Here is a 12529-nt window from a genome sequence, read left to right on the forward strand (position 1 = left end):
GAGGGTGACTGTTTGACCTCTTGCATGAGCTGTGGGATGAGGGCTTCCTCCACTGCTTGCTGTTTCACCTCTGTGATGCTTTGTGCAAGGCCTTTTATAGGCCTTGAGCTATTGCAAGACCTTCATTCATTCATATAAGTTCCATCTTCAATATAGTCATTCATGTAAACGTATTCAAATTTTAAATGTAAATTAATTCTTTTTTCCCCGGCCCCCGACACAGTGTCAGAGAGATGATGTGACCCTCCTGCCAAAAACTTTGGACACCCCTGGTCTAATCTATTCTGATTGATCATGTTATGTACGACCTCTCTCTTTCCCTTTCTCCTGGCAGCGTCAGAAACGGTGTTTCCAGTTTTCTAAAAGCACAGTTTAACACTTCCTGGAATTATGTGAGGCTCTGTGGCACTCCAGGTAAATGGGGGGGGCAGATTTGCATGCGGGGGTGGCAACATCCTGAAGGGGGTGCCAGTGCAGACCTTTGCCCTGGTACGCAGGGCTGAGAAGGTCTGCCACTGAGAAATACCACTAGTAAGAACAGAAGAAGACCCAAGATTCAGGAGGAAGCAGCAGAATGAATCAGACTGGGAACAACTGACTGAATTATTGGTTGAGTAAAAATGTATTTGCTATCTGAGAGCATCAATATATAAAAATCTCTATCTTGCTGCTGCAGTCCAATAAACAGAATGAAATTGCATCATAATGGTAGCTGTTCTTCAACCACTGCCCTTTTCTGAGGTTAACCAGTGCTCATTTTTGGGGGGGAGGGGGGAAGAATCCACACATGTACTGGCTCATTTACAAAAAGACTCTGAGAAAGAACCATCAACAAGTGAATGAGTACAACAGAAAGTGAATGAAGAACAGGAGCCTGCCTAACGCTGCATGCATAGTATATTTGAGCCACAAAGAATTAAGCATAATAATCTATGCCAATTGTAGCCCAGAAGAAAAGAGAAAATCTCCCACAAGGAGAGGACGTGTCAAAACTGACAAGTCTCTTTCAATCCACCACCATGGATGGATCTGCCACTCAAGCTGTTTCTTTGTGTGTAGCTGCCAACACCTGAGCCAATGTTCGCTGCGGAGATTGCACTGCCAAAGACAGTGAGCTGTTTCCCGTCACGAAGTGAGGATGAGAAAAATTGCCAGTAGACATTCTCCATTGAATTGTTATTAAATTGCTCTTCTGAGCACAAAAAAAAGCAAGGGATGTCAAAACTATCAGCTCCCAATGGTTGGTCATGCTGCAGTTCCACCAAGAAAGTCTCCCCAGGATGGAGATGAGAGGGGGTGGGGTTAGATAGAAAGGATTTGATTCGCACAAGCAGATGGCAGGGGAAGGAAGCAGGGAAACAATTGCAACACACTCCTCCTATAGCATTGAGGTAAAAATCTGACCTAGTTCAGAGATCTTGAACCAGGACCTGGAAGTAAGTCGCAACACAACCACGGGTGAGTTGCACAGTTCCATAGATGCCATTTTGTTTTAGAAATGAGACCCCCACAGTCTGAACAGTGCCCAAGGGAAAGTGTCTTATGGCACAATCCTGAACTCAGGCAGCTCTGGCACTGAGCCCTAATGCTGGTACTGGGTGCCGTAAAAGTGCCATAAAGCATGTTTACAGCACCCAGCAAGTAAGGAGAGCTGGCTCTGGGCCTATGCCAGTCAGGCACCAGGCCCAGCACTGGCAGGAAGAGGACACGTCACAGCTGGGGTAAGTGCAACCACTAGGCAGCAGTGTGGCCTTTGGGGATGAAAGAAGGGTGGAACGAGGGCAGGAGAAGGGTGAGGTGAAAGGAGTAACTGGGGCAGGAGGGCGTGCTCTCTACCCAATTGGCACATGATGGGGGGGGTTGCCTACCGTTGACTGTCTCCTTTAGGTGAGCTTTAGATTAGATTAGCCAGTTTAGTCACTTCTGGCAGGTAAAATACAGGACTGGGAGTCAGGATTTGGTGTGCATCTTAAGGTATGCAAGGGCCAGAGAAGAAGCCAATACTGATCGCAAGAGGCTATCTGGATTGTGGATGCTGGCTGGTGACCTCTTGGGCCTGAATTACAAAGTCCATTATAGAGTCTTCTTGGCTTGGAATAAGCTGAGCAACTTGACTGCCTTTATGCCTTTTTCAGGGATTGGTAGGAAAAACCAAAGGTTGGCATGAACAACTCTTCATTTGAAGCCAGGGTGCTAATGCCCAAATGGGAAGTTGCATCTGTCTCAGGGCAGGTACCTTCACTGAAGAGATGGGAGTTTGGTAGAGAGGATCAACTGCAAGGTGTATGCTTATTGCATCAAGGAGTTAGTAAAGTGGTCCTGCATTATCTGAAATATTATATGAAAAATTACCTGGTGATTTGTGGGCTATGTAAACTCCCCTAACTTGTAAAATCTGGCCTGTCTTGACTCTGGTTCAGCATTTTTTAAGTGGAACTTTATCCAAAATGGGACTTTCCTCTGCCGTTACTCTGCTCTCCTTTTTTGTTTTCTATCTTCCAAGCAATCCCCCCATCCTATCCATTCTCCTTCATGAAGCAAGGATGGAAATTAAGAAGGTGAATCGGTATCAGAGTGCAACACAAATGAGAGACTTTGATAGTTTAGGAAAGTCTTTATACAATTGTTCCTAAGAATACGTCATATCAGGATGATATAATACATTGTGCTATAGACACCATCAATTGATGTTTAATGCTTTTATAGTATGCAATTAACACATGGAATCAGAAAGCACACTGCAATTTTCATCCAGAGCTTAACAGGGCAAACTGCATAAGATGTGGTTAATTACAGGTTTGTTGATCTTATGTTTTTATTCATGACTTGTGCTTTTATAATTGTCTCTTGACCAGCACAGGTAATGTGTCAGGCAGCATTCCCTAGAGACGCTGACATGGAAGTCAGCACTGCCTCTTAAGTCATATACCATACAGAAATTAAGACCATCTGGAATACAGTACAAAATAAAATGTGCTGTACTATATCTATTAGACCAGCAATTTTCAGTTTTTCTCATCTCATGGCACACTGACAAGGTACTAAAATTGTCAAGGCACACCATCAGGTTTTTGACAATTGATAATGCATAGCATGCTGCCAGTGGGGGCTCATATCCCCCATTGGCCCTACTAATAAATGACCTCCCAAATTCCTGTGGCACACCTCTGGACTGCTTGCAGCACACCAATGTGCCATGGCAGATGTGATTGAAAATAGCTGTATTAAACACATGTATTGTATTGGCAACCTTCAGTCTAGAAAGACTATGCTATTGCGCTCTGAAAGGTGGTTCTGGCACAGCGTCTAGTGTGGCTGAAAAGGCCAATCCGAGAGTGACAATCCCTTTCACACTGGGAGCAAGTGCAGTCTGTCCCTGATCTGTCTCCCTGGCTATGAGCCTTCCTTCTTTGCCTCTTTGCCTCAGACTGCTGGCAAAGTGTCTCTTCAAACTGGGAAAGGCCATGCTGCACAGCCTGCCTCCAAGCGGGCTGCTCAGAGGCCAGGGTTTCCCACTTGTTGAGGTCCATCCCTAAGGCCTTCAGATCCCTTTTGCAGATGTCCTTGTATCGCAGCTGTGGTCTACCTGTAGGGCACTTTCCTTGCACGAGTTCTCCATAGAGGAGATCCTTTGGGATCCGGCCATCATCCATTCTCACAACATGACTGAGCCAACGCAGGCGTCTCTGTTTCAGCAGTGCATACATGCTAGGGATTCCAGCTCGTTCCAGGACTGTGTTGTTAGGAACTTTGTCCTGCCAGGTGATGCCGAGAATGCGTCGGAGGCAGCGCATGTGGAAAGCGTTCACTTTCCTCTCCTGTTGTGAGCGGAGAGTCCATGACTCGCTGCAGTATAGAAGTGTACTCAGGACGCAAGCTCTGTAGACCTGGATCTTGGTATGTTCTGTCAGCTTCTTGTTGGACCAGACTCTCTTTGTGAGTCTGGAAAACGTGGTAGCTGCTTTACCGATGCGTTTGTTTAGCTCAGTATCGAGAGAAAGAGTGTCGGAGATCGTTGAGCCAAGGTACATAAAGTCATGGACAACCTCTAGTTCATGTGCAGAGATTGTAACACAGGGAGGTGAGTCCACATCCTGAACCATGACCTGTGTTTTCTTAAGGCTGATCGTCAGTCCAAAATCTTGGCAGGCCTTGCTAAAACAATCCATGAGCTGCTGGAGATCTTTGGCAGAGTGGGTAGTGACAGCTGCATTGTCGGCAAAAAGGAAGTCACGAAGACATTTCAGCTGGACTTTGGACTTTGCTCTCAGTTTGGAGAGGTTGAAGAGCTTTCCATCTGATCTGGTCCGGAGATAGATGCCTTCTGTTGCAGTTCCAAAGGCCTGCTTCAGCAGGACAGTGAAGAAAATCCCAAACAAGGTTGGTGCAAGAACACAGCCCTGCTTCACTCCGCTTCGGATGTCAAAGGGGTCTGATGTGGAGCCATCGAAGACAACAGTGCCCTTCATGTCCTTGTGGAAGGATCTGATGATGCTGAGGAGCCTGGGTGGACATCCGATCTTGGGGAGAATCTTGAAGAGGCCGTCCCTGCTGACCAGGTCGAAAGCCTTCGTGAGATCTATGAAGGCTATAAAGAGTGGCTGTCATTGTTCCCTGCATTTCTCCTGCAGTTGTCTAAGGGAGAATACCATATCAGTGGTGGACCTGCTGGCTCAGAATCCGCACTGTGATTCTGGATAAACACTCTCTGCAAGTACCTGGAGCCCCTTTAGTGCAACTCAGGCAAACAACTTTCCTACAACGCTAAGGAGAGAGATGCCACAGTAGTTGTTGCAGTCACCCCTGTCACCTTTGTTCTTGTACAGCGTGATGATGTTTGCATCCCTCATGTCTTGAGGTACTTCACCTCACATGACACATGGCTCAATCCTAATTGAGCCTTGCATCACCAGAACAAGCATTCCAGTGGTGTAAAGCCCTTTATGGCTGTCACAAAAGGTGATAAGCCATTTGGTACAGCTTGGTTGCAGCAAGAGGCCAAGTCCAAATATCAGTGAACTGGGGCACCCATCTGTGCTTATAGGTTAAGGCACAGGGTTGGAGGAAGTTGGGAGAGGATGGAGTGAAGCAAGGTAGGTGAGAAGCAGGAAGGGGAGGAAGCAGGGTGGAGGGTGGATCAGGGCAGTTCCACATTCTGGGCACTGTCACACAGAGAAGACCTAAGATTATGGACAAAACAATGTATGAGGAAGTAGTCCTTCAAGTTCATTGGCCACACACTAGGTAAAAGCCAGAACTCTAATGAATGATATTTTCATGCTGGAACAAAAGTGGAGTGATGTAACCTGATAACTAGTTCTGCTTAATTGCCTAGCAGAAGCTTTTTGAACTGGTGAATTCTGAATACTTTTTAAAAGAAGCCCCACATACAGCCCATTACAGAAATCCAGTAGGACAAGATAGGCTTTCTCCACAAACAGGTGCAGTTGACACAACAGCTACAGTTCAGCCAAGGCATACTGGCCACTACTACCAGCTGAAAACCTATGAGGAGTGGCAGGTAAAAAATATTTTTTAAAATATCCAGATAGATCGCTGTCATCTCTTTTTAAGGAACCTCAAGCTGCCTGGCTGGTGAAGACACTTCTAGTCGTGTCCAAGAGATCCTTGGGGCCCTCCATGCAGATTTGTTATCTGTAGAAATTGGTATCCACAAGGGTGGAGGTCTGGGAACAGATCCCCCTTAGATACCAAGGGCCCACTCTACTAGATTAGATGATGGTGGACTTAATTTGCAGCCCAATCCTATCCCCTGACAACCCAGAGTGTCCAGCATCACTAACAGGGCTTGCGCTGCATGCTATGAATGAGGAGGACCATAAAACCCAAGAGAGGTAAAGGAAAAACTTTTTCACTTAGTTTTCCATAGGCCACCTGGTCTCCAATGGATCTCCTTGGACTTATGCCAGCTCTTTAGCTGGCATGAGTCTGCAGAGACCTCTGGGAGTCTTGGGCCAGGAGGGGGGATAGGATCCCTGTGTGAGTAGCTGCAGCTGATCCATTCCCCTCAAACTGCTGCTGGCCCAGCCCACTCCCCACCTCAATCTTCCCTAAACTGCCCCCACCAATTACCTGCTTGTTCCAGCGGAAATTTTGTAGCCTATCACTGCCATCATGGGATAACTGGCTCCTGCACCATCAGTAGCAAGTTGCAGAATTATGGGCATGTGCAGTGCCAGTATTTTTGGCTTTATCTGGCAGATCAGAACACCCACCAGCATCAGGCCAAGAGTGGGTTGGGACATACCTATTTGATGGTATGGTATGACATATATCTCATGTGATTCACCTATAAGTTTTCCTAGTCAGCATCTGAAAAATAGAGCCATAAAGAAAAAAAATTCATCTAATTTTAAAAATACATTTACAGTACAATTCTAGGCATGTATATTCAGAAGTGAATTCCATTGTCCTCTACAGGGCTGTCTCCCAAGAAAATACATAGTTTTGCAGCCATAATCATTTGTCTCCAGGGAAAGAGCTCAGAAAGACTGAAGATGATATGCTGTCAATCTTTTGCGCTCTAATTTTTTTCTATTAGCCCATTCTGCCAGGCAAAGATTTCTTAAGGATTCTTTTTTGACATGTACCTCTTTTGCTTTTCAATTTGAAAGAGAAAAAACCCCAGATAAATTGGTTGAATTGTTTATTAGACAGGTACCTTGGTCATTTCAAGTTCTAAAACTTTTTTTGAAAGAGATTATTAATGACCTTTTCCCATCCAAATGCTTTGCGTATAGAAATCAATGATAATTATTTAACAAATAGTTTTGGATACAGCAGGTTTCTACCACTCCCTATGTGTATAAAAGTAATTTCAAACTGAGTGAGTGAAGATAGAGTTAATTATTTTTTGCTACTCAGTATGAAGATTTGCACTGTTAGAGGAAAAAAAATAGATAAATGTTTTGTCTCTGACTTGATGGGGGAAAAAAACCAATAGAAAAATGAATAATTAACCTGGGGTCAAAAATCATTAACTATAGCATTTTTAATTTCAAATCTCTTTTTTAAAAGACACAGGGAAATACATGTTTGCATTTCGTTTTGTATTCCTTGTGAAATTATTATTGACAAAATGTATTCCTTTTGAAATGAAGGCATGTACGATCTCACGGCTGCCACCTATTAAATTTCCCTTCTAATTTATTCTCCCTTCTAAAATTTTAGTTTCGAGACACAAGAAGCAGAAGAATGAAAATGAGGTAAGATGAAGTCACCCAACCACACTGGCATTTACCATCATCTCACTAGCATTTAATAATAATAATAATTATTATTAATAATATTAATATTATTATTATTAACAGTATTTATATACCGCTTTCAACTAAAAGTTCACAAAGCGGTTTACAGATAAAAGTCAAATAACTAAATGGCTCCCTGTCCCAAAAGGGCTCACAATCTAAAAAGATGCAAATGAATACCAGCAGACAGCCACTAGAACAGACACTGCTGGGGTGAGGTGGGCCAGTTACTCTCCCCCTGCTAAAAAAAGGAGCACCCACTTGAAAAAGTGCCTCTTAACCAATTAGCAGGGGTTATATAATCATCATCATCATCATCATCATCATCACATCACACATGTTGTTGGCAACCTTCAGTCTCAAAAGACTATGGTATCATGCTCTGAAAGGTGGTTCTGGAACAGCGTCTAGTGTGGCTGAAAAGGCCAATTCGGGAGTGACAATCCCTTCCACACCGGGAGCAAGTGCAGTCTGTCCCTGGTCTGTCTCCCTGGCTATGGGCCTTCCTTCTTTGCCTCTTTGCCTCAGTCTGTTGGCCAAGTGTCTCTTCAAACTGGAAGAGGCCATGCTGCACAGCCTGCCTCCAAGCGGGCCGCTCAGAGGCCAGGGTTTCCCACTTGTTGAGGTCCACTCCTAAGGCCTTCAGATCCCTCTTGCAGATGTCCTTGTATCGCAGCTGTGGTCTACCTGTAGGGCGCTTTCCTTGCACGAGTTCTCCATAGAGGAGATCCTTTGGGATCCGGCCATCATTCATTCTCACAACATGACCGAGCCAACGCAGGCGTCTCTGTTTCAGCAGTGAATACATGCTAGGGATTCCAGCTCGTTCCAGGACTGTGTTGTTAGGAACTTTGTCCTGCCAGGTGATGCCGAGGATGCATCGGAGGCAGCGCATGTGGAATAATAATAATAATAATAATAATAATAATAATAATAATAATAATAATGTAATTTAAATTCTCCAGCACATGTGATCATGAATCAGGCACCTGAACCATGTCCCTGAGTGAAGTTTTTGAATGTCTCACTCTGGCCTCTTTGGCTCCTGCTTGACTTCTCACCTCTCCCCATTCCTTGTTTAATGGGTTCTCCAGCATCACTGGAGACTGGTACAGGGGAGAATGGGATTGTGCATGGTGTTGTGACTTCCAGCCTCAGGAGCAGGGACAGTGAGAATTGGCCAGCCCCAAGAGGTAAAGTCAAGTGGTAGTTTCGAGTGAAAGATGGGCACAGGTGAAAATGATGCCAAAGCACCAACTGGTTTGCCCCTCCCCCCCACTGCTTTATCTTCCCTGTGTTGGCCCCTCTATCTCTTCTCGCTTCTTGCTCTGCAGCTCTGTGCTTTGCAGCTCTGTACAAAGAGCTTCTGGCTGTATGTGGGATTTACAACTAGATAAACAAAACCCCTGCTTTTGGTTGGTTGGCAACCTTCAGTCTCGAAAGACTATGGTATAAGCCTACAGCACCCGGTATTCCCAGGCATCCCTTCCAGTCTCCCTTCCACGTACTAACCAGGCCTGACCCTGCTTAGCTTCTAAGATCAGACAAGATTGGGCATGTGAAGGGTAGTTGAAGACAAAAGGGTGACTGAACTGCCAAATTGTATACTTGACAGGTGGACATTTGAAGGGGCAGCCCCTGGCTGTATGAGCATCTCTTAAAGTCCCTGGTGGTGGGACAGGAAGTGTTTACAGCAGTTTCTCAAACTGTGGGTTGGGACAGGGTCGCAAGCCCATTTCAGGTGGGTCACAAGCCAATTTCAGGTGGGTCCCATTCATTTCAATGCATATTTTATTTTTAATATACTAGACTTGATGCTACCATGGTATGTAACTGCATTTGGGAAAATGTTGCAGATCTGTACTTTTAACAGGCTACTATGTTAGTTGGCAACCTTCAGTCTCGAAAGACTATGGTATCGCGCTCTGAAAGGTGGTTCTGGAACAGCGTCTAGTGTGGCTGAAAAGGCCGATTCGGGAGTGACAATCCCTTCCACACTGGGAGCAAGTGCAGTCTGTCCCTGGCCTGTCTCCCTGGCTATGGGCCTTCCTTCTTTGCCTCTTAGCCTCAGACTGTTGGCCAAGTGTCTCTTCAAACTGGGAAAGGCCATGTTGCACAGCCTGCCTCCAAGCGGGCCGCTCAGAGGCCAGGGTTTCCCACTTGTTGAGGTCCACTCCTAAGGCCTTCAGATCCCTCTTGCAGATGTCCTTGTATCGCAGCTGTGGTCTACCTGTAGGGCGCTTTCCTTGCACGAGTTCTCCATAGAGGAGATCCTTTGGGATCCGGCCATCATCCATTCTCACGACATGACCGAGCCAACGCAGGCGTCTCTGTTTCAGTAGTGCATACATGCTAGGGATTCCAGCACGTTCCAGGACTGTGTTGTTTGAAACTTTGTCCTGCCAGGTGATGCCGAGAATACATCGGAGGCAGCGCATGTGGAAAGCATTCAGTTTCCTCTCCTGTTGTGAGTGAAGAGTCCATGACTCGCTGCAGTACAGAAGTGTACTCAGTGTACTCAGGCTACTATGAATATGCTTTTAACAATGATTATAAATAGGACTTACTCCTGGGTAAGTGTAGTTAGGATTGCACCCTAGGATTGTTAAAAAATTTTCCTGCTTGATGATGTCACTTCCAGTCATGACATCATTTCCACTAGGTCCTAACAGATTCTCATTCTAAAAAGTGGATCCTGGTGCTAAAAGTTTGAAACCCACTGGTTTACAGGATAATTGACATTTCCCAACATTCCCCAAAAACGAGCTTGTTCATGACTTTTTGTACCTTGGCTCAACCATCTCTGACACTCTTTCTCTCGATACCGAGCTAAACAAATGCATCAGTAAAGCAGCTACCATGTTTTCCAGACTCACAAAGAGAGCCTGGTCCAACAAGAAGCTGACGGAACATACCAGGATCCAGGTACAGAGCTTGCGTCCTAAGTACACTTCTGTACTGCAGGAAGTCATGGACTCTTTGCTCACAACAGGGGAAGAGGCTGAATGCTTTCCACATGCACTGCCTCCGACACATCCTCGGTATCACCTGGCAGGATAAAGTTCCAAACAACACAGTCCTGGAATGAGCTGGAATCCCTAGCATGTATGCACTGCTGAAACAGAGATGCCTGCGTTGGCTCAGTCATGTCGTGAGAATGGACAACGGCAGGATCCCAAAGGATCTCCTCTATGGAGAACTCATGCAGGGAAACCGCCCTACAGGTAGACCACATCTGCGATACAAGGACATCTGCAAGAGGGATCTGAAGGCCTTAGGAGTGGACCTCAACAGGTGGAAAACCCTGGCCTCTGAGCAGCCCGCTTGGAGGCAGGTCGTGCAGCATGGCCTCTCCCAGTTTGAAGAGACACTTGGCCAACAGTCTGAGGCAAAGAGGCAAAGAAGGAAGGCCCATAGCCAGGGAGAAAGACCAGGGACTTGCTCCCAGTGTGGAAGGGATTTTCACTCCCGAATTGGCCTTTTCAACCACACTAGATCCTTTTCCAGAACCACCATTCAGAGCGCAATACCATAGTCTTTCGAGACTGAAGGTCGCCAACTATAAAAGATTATATTTTCTGTAATTCTGAAAAATGCCAATCTTATTTGTCCATCATGTTATTCCAAAGGGTATCAGAAAACCATTTTTCAAAAATCACTTCTTTCCATTCTTTATTTTTTAAGATGATGAAAGGAGTCATCCAAATGAGCAACTTAGGCCCAAATCCTAACCAACTTTCCAGCACTGGCATAGCAGTGCCAATGGGTCATGTGCTGCATCCTGCAGTTGGGTGGCACTCATGGAGGCCTCCTTAATGTAAGGGAATACTTGTTCCCTCACCTTGGAGCTGCATTGCCCTTATGTCGGTGCTGGAAAGTGGGTTAGGATTGCGCCCTTAGATAATCTCTCTCTCTCTCTCTCTCTCTCAGCGGGTCATGGCAGGCATTCTCCTCTGATATTCCCTCCGATATTAGGCCCCATCTGATGGGAGACACACCAAGGTAGACAAAGCACCTTTGCTCAAAAAAACCTTCCCAAAGAGAACGAAAGCAAATCTGTGAAGCTGACAAAGACGTCAAAACAAAATGTTATTTGTGAACTGAGTACAAAATCTGTTTGATTCAGCTCTAGTGTTAAACACAATTAGTTTTAATGATATGTGCCCTCAGGGTTTTTCAAGTGCTGCTAAACAGCCTGGGAGTTTGACCTTGTCAAGTTACATGAAGAGCTTTGCCAGTTTTAACAGAAGTGACGAAGCATTGCAAAGCATGGATATATTTTGTCTCTGTCTTCTCTGCTGCAGAGGGGGATTAAAGTGTCACCACTTTTATCTAAAACTATCACCAAATTTATGAAAATCTTGGTGATGAAAAACAAATCCAGAATTTGGAAATTATAATTAGAAGGTGAAGGTTCACCTCTTTTGATGAAAATTAAGATTTGGGCAGTACAATCCTAACTTGCGCTGGAACAGGCAGGCAGGTCGGCTGGCCAGCTGGCAGGCTGGTGGGCCTGTGCTGTATCCAGCACAAGTTTGGGGCTGGCTGAGTGGCCCCAATGGGTCTACTTGGAACTGCACCATCTGAAGAGGTGGCACAGATCCGAGTAGAATGGAGCGGCCTGGAGCTGCTCTGCGCTGCTAGGGAATGTGGCTAGGATCTGGCATAACTGCCTGATCCTGGCCCTGCCTCCCACTCCCCGCCTTCCTCCCCACAGGCCCGTCCACCCTCCCCCTGCTCTGAAATGCCTCCTCCCCACTTTCCCCATGGCCCCCGCAGACCCCCATGGTGGCTGAGCTTGGCCGACACGAACTTACCACGCTCGGTCGGCAAAGAGGCTGGATCTGGCCTCTGCGGGCTGGCACACTACCCCATGCCAGCCCAGCCAACTCACACGGAAGTGCAAACATGCTTCATGGCACATTTGCGACCCTCCCAGGCTGGTACAAGGGACTTGTGTCAGCCGAGCACATCCTTTCGATTGCACTTTTAGTCACTTTTCCTGTTTCACCTCATCCTAATTTCTGGTGCTCAAGGTTGATATGACATGTTGTCTGCTCTTTTTGTGAACATATTTTGGGGAGTTCCGTATGGCTTCTGACAACATAAGGAGTACTTTTTCTTTCCAACTATTGTTCACTTCAAGGCATACTAGAGCAAGTTTCTAACACAACCTAATTTTTAAAAATGCTTTTTTAAATTGTTGTTTTTTTCCCTTCTCACAAGGAACTGTAGCTGTGTGAGTGGTGAAGGCAGGGAGA

This window comes from Tiliqua scincoides, chromosome 2 (assembly GCF_035046505.1).
Source record: "Tiliqua scincoides isolate rTilSci1 chromosome 2, rTilSci1.hap2, whole genome shotgun sequence".
Taxonomy (NCBI): domain Eukaryota; kingdom Metazoa; phylum Chordata; class Lepidosauria; order Squamata; family Scincidae; genus Tiliqua; species Tiliqua scincoides.